Genomic DNA, 8898 nt, shown 5'->3' with positions numbered 1-8898 from the left:
TACCACTTATAATCATTTTTCTGCGACATGGTCGAATCACCAAATGCCTTCTGCAACATGCTAAACGTTTCCGCAGCCGAAATTTCATTCCGCAAATAAAATTTGATGGCATTTCTCTGCTCAATCAAATCAGACATTGTAAAAATCGAAAAATGCACTCTTGGTCGTTTGGTAAACACAAGCGTAAATATATTACTGATAATGACATTCACATGAAAGTTGGCCCAGATGTTATTAACAGTGCTGCCAACTCATGAAAAAAATAACTTGACCGAAGTCTTAATCCCGCGAAGTTTGACAAATAAATTCACCTTACTTTTTGCCCACAGTAGTTCAAGTAATAAACAAGAGATCAATCCTAAAATTTTAAGTAATTATTGGGCCTCTATCACAACCAACACATTTATTTCCTTGTTGATTGGCAACTATGAAACCTAGAGCTTTAAACATAAGAATGCAGAATATAGGATAATTTTTCGGTAATCATCCTTAGGGTGTTCGAATAACCGACCAGGGCTGTACAGCCAATGATGATGATGATTGCGATTAAGATTTAGATGATTTATAGATTTTATATTTTCACCGAGAATTGAAGATGTGGGAGTACAAAATGTCGGACATAATCCATATCAAAATTTACTGATGATATTGATTGCTTTGTAGGGTAGTACCACGATTCGAAACCCAGGATATGAAGCACCAAATGATGGAGAAAGTTTTTTTTAATAGTGCTCGCCACTCTGCAGGTAATGGCATTCGCAGTCTTCAGTTCCCTTTAGGTACGCACATCACAAATAGGGGGAGGAGCTCGGCCAAACACCTAATAAGGGGTGTAAGACCCAGTTATGATTATTATAATTGATTGTTTTGTGTGTTATAACGATCAAATTTTCCATGTATTTTTTAACGAAACACTAAAGCAAGTGTCTGAAAACACCTGCGTAATTTTAGCAGTTTTTTCTGAGTTACACATTTTAAATGCAATTTTTATACTACAATTTATATATTTATGTATTTATATATCTATGTACTAAAATTATTTTTGGTCGTGTCGTCGTCTAGATATTTAATAAAAAATTAGTCTGCATATTGTTTTGCTCTTATTCACATACTGGCTAAAAGAAATCAAATAATTATCCTAAAAAATCTCCTTTAATTAGCGCAGGGGTAGACATGTTTCGACAAGCTGTACATAAGCTTGAAGTTTAGAATACAGTTTACTTACTTATATAGGAATACTTCTGTGAAATATGGAACAGGCAAGCAAAAAATTCGAACGTCCTTTTAACAACATATTTTTTCAAGTCTATTCAAAATGAATCAAGGGTGCATTATCGGTACACAGAACTTCCTCGAGATCATGACGTACCATACACCTAATAACGCCCATCATAGCTCAGTGTAGTTTGTCAAAACATTTCACGACAAGGAAAATGGGATGGGGTAAGATAACACCCGCGGATTCATTGTTACGGATTTTGTTTTCATTTCTCGGAATGTATCCAAACTTCACTGTTCCATCCAAATACTAAATTAAAACTAACTCGATGGTTGGATTAAAGTAAAGGTTTATAAATGTGAACAAATTAAAAATAAGCTACTTTGTTAAGAGATTTGCCACCTGAGAAAAAATTTAATTAAATTAAATTAATAAGTTCACTCAAATATTATCATAAAGGTGTCAAATAAAAAAATAAGAGGAGTCCACTTGTTTGAAAATTTATGTTCAAGTAAAAATGATAAAATTAAAGAAATATAAAAATATGGATGTCAAAAAAATGTGAATGTTAATTTCGAATATATTTTGAGCAGAGTTGCCCACTGCTTATAAATTAAATTGAAAAAATTAAATAATTAATAATAAATATCAAATAATAGAACTAAAAAGAAGTTTAGAAACGCTTATTTTAGAAAATATTTTTGGAGATGGTTGCCGCCTGTTTGATAGGGTTGTTAATTGTGTTTTATAAGAACGTCAACTGAAATATTATAATACAGATGCCAAACGAATGATGTATGAAAAATCTATAAAACAAATATGCATATAAAAAAACTAATTTTAATAATGTGTGTATTTGGTTGGTGAATAAGTTCGTAGCGCTTTTATCGAAAACTTTTATTTAAAAAAAAACAATAATTATATCAATAAGTTAATCAATTATATTATATATTCGCCGTTACTCTTTACAATCTCTTTCCACCTCTCGGCCAATATGTTGATGCCGTTCTGCCAAAAGTGGCCTGGTCTGGTGTGAAAGAAGTTTTTGAGCCAGTTTTTAAGGATCTATTTGTAATTGAAGGTAACGTTCTTCATATGGTTTAAGAGACAGCGGAAAATATGGCAATCGGTCGGTAAAAGGCCCGGAGAATACGGTAGATTCTGAAGGACCTCCCATCCGAGCTTTTGGAGTGCGGCTTTGAGGACTTGTGCAACATGGGGCCTGGTGTTGTTGTGAAGGAGTATGGTTTGACCCTATCGGTCAGGTATTTTCAGTCGAATAGCCTCATTTATGTGGTGTATCTGGGAAATGTAGAGCTCCTTGTTGACAGTGGCATTTTCGAGCATTTCCCAGTGCTCCATGCCACCCAGTCCCACCAAACACATATCATGAACTTTTTTGGATGAAAATGCGGTTTGCCTCTCGGCTTTGGCTTACCTTCTGGAGCCACCCACTCCCTTCTTTGCTTCATATTGATATATAGTCATCATTTCTCATTTTTCGCCGATTCGTTACTGTTTATGACCGAATGTTGTTCGATGGTGGGCGAGATGCTGAGAAGCAATTTCATCGCGAATTTCTCTGTTTTTTGCGTTGAATCAAAAGTGATTTGAGACGTTCTTCATCGAGTTCAGAAGGTCTTCCGTTGCGTGACGTGTCGTCGATGTCAAAGTCACCACTTTTGAACTTTAAAAACCACTCCCGGGCTGATTCGGTAGCTTTTTGACCTCAACGTAAAGAAAAGAACAGGTGTGGAAAATATTGATTTTTGCCTCCTGAATATTCCATTTCTAAGCCTCAAATGAATACTTACCCTATGCCAAACAGCAAACAAATCGTTGTAAAATAAAATCAAATATAAAGACGCTATGAACTTATTCCTCAATACAATATTAAGGGTTTTCCAATAAGAGGCACTATTTTTATATTCAAAGAAAAATGCTATTTTTTATTACAAATGATCGGATGTTTATTTCGATATAAAGAGAAAGGTATGCCATTAATAGCGGAAATTAACATCAAGGAAATGACCACCAGGACCACGCTTACAGGACAATATCCTTTTATGAAATTTTCCATAACCGAATGGCAAAGTGACTGCCCTATGTCCTCGATAGCCTCACGAATTCCATCTTTGAGGTCTTGAATCGATCCTGGGCTGTTGGTGTACACCTTCTCTTTCACGTGGCCCCAAAGAAAAAAGTTACAAGATCTCGGTGGCCAATTGTGATCACCTCTTCGAGAGATAACACGGTCCGGAAACTTTTCCGTAAAATATCAATAGTTTCGTTGCTTGTGTGGCACGTAGCGCCGTCTTGTTGAAAATAAACGTTGTCCAGATCAATCCATCCAATTCCGGCCATAAAAAATCGCTAATCATCTCTCGATAGCACAATCCATTCACCTGTTACACCTGTTATTGGAAAATCCTTTATAATTGGCGCGTACATCCATTAGCCCGTAGAAACACCCAATAGCCGGGCTACTCCTACAATTTGTAGTCTGCGTCTTGAAAAAAGCCTTTTCTATAATTTGGTATTTCTTGCCTTCTGTGAGTTTCGAATCCAGTTCCTAGCGAATTATAGCTGCGCACAGCCCTAAAATTTGGTTTATTATTTAATTCTCGACACTTTTTGGTAATGCTATCTATAGGCACACTAATTTGATGCTTTTTCTGATAACACACGTACCAGATATCTTTTCCACTGCAACTCTTTATTTTAAAAAGTAAATTACTGCTTTTTCTTATAAAAATAAAAAATAAGTAAATAAATTATTGCCGCGTACACTTCTGTTAGGTATTTGTCCGAGTTGCTCCTCCAATTCGTGGCGTGCGTCCACAAAATAGAGAGACGTACAGTTTTAAGTAGACTCCGATGGTTTTTATGCGGAGCTTTTTCATGGCAGAAATACACTCGGCTGTTTGTCATTGCCTGCCGAGGGGCAACCACTATTAGTCGTTTGTGTCTTTCACCGAGATTTGAACCTACGTTTGCCAAATTCCGAATGGGAGTCACGCACTAACCCATTCGGCTACGGCAGCCACCTACCGCCCTTCCTTATGCCTGGCATAAATTTGAAACATAAATTACATCGTGAACATACAAAAAAATTTAACGGGCTTTCGACAATGGAATTTGGTAGAGAGGACATACAAATATCAGCGATTTGAAAGTTTAGGACTGATTTTATCTTAAGAAGAGGTTCCAGTTGTCCCTACTTTGCACAATGTTATAATAATCGGCATAAGAAACTGAGGTGTTCGTAGAACATTTTAATCCTTTAACTCCTTAGTAGATGGGCGGTTTTTGTCTCCTTTGCGGGAAGGAGCCAAATATATTCTTGATAGAGAAATTTAGCAGACGAAAATGTACTATCAGCTTTAAATTCAACTTGAATACGTGAAATAAGTGAAATGGAAAATTTGTACTGTAACTTGAAAGTGTATATTTAATACACAATTTTTTCAATCCATGCTAACGAAATTAACCCTTACATAACTCAGTAAATTTTCTCCATGGAATTATGTCTGCTGACGATAATACTTCAAATATTTTACTTATGAAGGCACGCCGGGCATTGTCTGTGCCGTTTTCAATAGTACTTTAGAGTGGTCAACTGTTCAGTATTACATCGATTTTTGCGACCAATTAAAAATAAAAGTTGTAATGAAAGTCGAATTAACCCAATAATTTATTGCTAATAAAGTAATAATTATTAAGTAAATAAACAACCTTCTAATTCAAAATTAACTTAAAAAGATTTTGAACAAAAAAGCACATATTTACTTATACATTGATTAAGTTCGAAATAGTCTGCAACTTTAAGATAACTTTTATGCAAATTGTTCTTCAAGGTAACTGCTTCATAAACCAACTCATATAGTGGCTTCTGTAAGTTTGTCATTTTCCAAATTATCACCATTCCATTTTACTTTCCATATTATCATCATCAGAAGAATCTCTTAGCTTTGTGTCAGATAATTCAATAGCTTCAACATTGTTTCCTGTGATGGTAGGCATGTGCTCGTGGCATATGCTACAAAGTCAGTAAAATTTAAAAGGTTCTCATTTTTTTCTGCGATTTAGTCGCAAATGTTTAGCCAAAAAAACTTACTTACAGTCAGCGTAAGAAGAAAGTGTACATCACATATTGTCAGGTTTTGACTATTTACAATATTTATTTATTTTCATTCAATTTCATTTATTTCTTTATGAAAATGTTGTTCGTACTACAACAACAACCATACACTTTGTACGAAATTTAAAAAAAATTCCATTAACATTTGAAACTTTTTAATCAGAATTTCTGGAAATATTTCGAGTATGCAGTCTTGTAGTCCATTGAATTTTGCAAAAAGTGCAAGTTCAGAGAGGCTCAAAAATCGTTTTGATTTTTAACAATTTTTGTTTCCTGACGGTGGTGAGTATTTTTCCCCATACAAGCAAAATGTGGAGCCTACGAGCTAAAAAAAAAACTTATAAATATGTGGTAAATACCACGCAAAGCAATGCAGAAAATTAAAGAGTCGCGCTAATAGAAACCGATTTTCTGCAAAGTTTAAAATTGAACGACAGCGATAATGGGTAGTTGCGCTTACCTATGGCACTTAATACATTGTATTTCAAGAGCTATCCAAATATTATATTGTATTTTCAAGTGTTTTTTATTAAGCATTTTTTAAATTAAAGTTTACACTCCCTGAAGTACGTTTTTCACTTTCTGGGAATACCTGACCTACCGCGAGGTATCATTCGATATTCCGAATTTTCTAAAATGCAGTTGACTATAAAACTAAATATAGCCTAGCAATAAGGTGTAAGGCCTTGAATCCAGACTATTCAGCTAAACTAGGCACTAAGCCATCTTGTCGCCTTTTAAAACATTGATAAGTCTCTTCTCCGCAAGCTTAAAACAATCATGAGCCGCTTAAAGGTTTGCCAACTAATTTAGATGATTGCGTAATTTTATTACATATCGGGTGCTTTTTAAGAGCTTGAGAACATAAAATGATAACTCAAAGTAGAGATATTATTGGAGTGCATTTGTTAATATAATATGGTGGATAGTTTCATGATATTTATTTTTTGAATATGATATCCGGCATATGTCCGCTGCGGCTACGAGTTACATGGACCATTCGATCAGTCCAATTTTTGTCTACTTTACTCGATAAATGTAGCGTCATTGCTGGCTTAAATATTGCAATAAGGGGTTAGGGGCCCGAAAAAATGATGATTTTCAATAATTTTGGTTTTTGCTAGCCAATTGCTTTATTTTACAAAAATAAAAACGTACATGTACGTAAAAAAATACAACATGCTTCGACTTGACTTGAGTAAAATTTCAAAAAAAAGAAAAACAACAAAAGTCCCTTGCGGTGATCATCACAAATCCATGGAGACTCACTTAAAATCAAACGGGCAAGAGAAATTAGTTTTATTAAAAGATAATCTTGTGCATGATATAAGCATTTTTTTCTAAATCAACCAGAAAAAAACCAACAATGAATTGTTTAAAAAAATTGGAATTCAAAAAAAAAATTCCTTCGATCTGGCAAGAGTTTTTTATGTTTTCCAAAAGCAGTTTAAATATTATTAAAATCTACCAAGCGGGTTTTAAGTTACAGTGATCACCAGTTGAAAAAACATAGTCTTGAAAAAAACGCATTTAAAGTTTTGCTGCTGATTGCTACTTGCTCTCTAACGCTCCGGAGCGCCCGAGAGCCCTTTGTTATTTGTTGAATAACTCGCAAAGTATGTGTTGGATTCACTTCAAATTTTCACTCAAAATTTTAAGATACTATAGGTACTTTAGGAAAATGCAAAAAAAAAATCCATTTATTGAAAATTCTGACTACCCTTAACCCCATAAATCGATTGTTAAGCGCGCTGTATTGCAAGTTTCGCGGTCTTGTTGAAACAAAATGTCGTCGGGGTTCAGCTGATTAATTTGTCGAAAGTCCCTCATGCTACTTTCAAAAATTCAGTCAGCACGGTTCGATAGCGATCGCAATTCACAGTAACGGTAACTCCTTCTTCACTTCGAAAGAAATATGGACCGATGATGTGCCACCAGTGCTCTATGAACGTCAGGATCATATTTATTTTAAATTCATTATATTATATTATTAAATTTCCACAATTTTGAGGCGTAGCTCAGGCGTCTTGATGACTAGCCACTCCTTAGTGAATGGAAATGTCCACATAGTTTCCCCTTCTCAGTTCTCAGTTATCAAACCATAGTTATCGATGGTTCTCAGCTAAAAAGCACCCGATATTTTACTCAGATACTTTCCATTTCACCGTTTTGGCTATAGATACTTAGAGATTTCTATATATATTTTGGTTAGGGACCGCCAATGATGACAGGATTTTAGTTTGAAACCTCTATATTATACTACGGTTGGTTGCACAGGCATACTTGAATACCTTACATGCGAATTGGCTTCAATTTATTATAGGTATATTAGAACTTTTTATCTAGTTATCTTTTAGGTTGTGGAATAAGTGATTAGCATTTTTACCGCAGACTTTTATTGAAACAAAAAACAATAGATATATCAATAAGTTGCTGTTTACATACTATAAGTCTTTTCTAAGCAAGTATTTTGTTCAATTATATATCGAAGTAAGTAACTTCGAGGGTATAAGTGTACTACTTAGTTTGTTTGTCAGGCAAGTTTGTGGACTTAACGAAGAAGCAACATGCTTACACTTTTGCTCATTTACTTTTACATTTATACCAATTTGCAAGCCATTCGTCAATAAGGTGCACGTTTTGCTATAATATTCTTCAACTTGTATAGGGCATTTATCATGGCTTGTGGCTTTTTGATCCCTCGCAGAATCATTGGATGTTATATATACATATATATATATATAGATATATAGATATATATATAGATATATATCAGTTTTATTCGCAAACGTGGATGCCAACTACTTGCTGCTAGTTGGGATGTCTGATACAACATTGGCCTTAGAACGCCATAAGGACCATTAACCATTATTGATAGCAAGTTCAAATGTTTTTATAGTAAATCGAGGAATCCAAGAGTCTAGGAAACTTTATTGGCATTAGTCAATTATATCATTACTTACCATTGCTTTCGACTAACTTGCTGTTTGCACCGTTCTTTTCTCGAAAACTAAATTAGTGTTTGATATTATATTATAGTCATTAAAAGAAAATAACCATATTTGATACCAGTACTTATTCAAATAATTTAGAAAGACAAGACACTGTGGCATTAGTGAGATCTGAAAGAAGTGATAATGCAATATTTAGCAGCTTTCTTAAAATTCTTGTTCTTCTTCTTATGTAGCGCTACAACTGTGGGTCGGTTTTGGCCGAATCCAAAATAGCGCCCACTTGTTTCTGCCCTGCGCTCATTGATGTCAGTTCGAAATCTCGAATGATGACAGGTTCTACCAACGGATATGTGGTCTTCCTCTTCCACATCTTCCTTTTTTGGGTGCTGTGTCGTAAATTTGTCTTGCTGGAGCGTCTTATTTCATACGGTTAACTATGTCCACGTCCCTATATAGCTCACACAACTCGCTGTTCCACCATACGCGGTACACTTTGCTAACGCGCAGAGAGCAAAAGATTTTACTTGGATTTTTTTTCTCAGAGGCTCCCAAAACTTTCTCATGTGCTATTGACATCATCAATG

Source organism: Anastrepha ludens, chromosome 4 (genome assembly GCF_028408465.1).
Source record: "Anastrepha ludens isolate Willacy chromosome 4, idAnaLude1.1, whole genome shotgun sequence".
NCBI classification, from domain to species: Eukaryota; Metazoa; Arthropoda; class Insecta; order Diptera; family Tephritidae; genus Anastrepha; species Anastrepha ludens.
The sequence above is the reverse complement of the archived record's forward strand: the minus strand, read 5'-3'. Positions refer to the sequence as shown.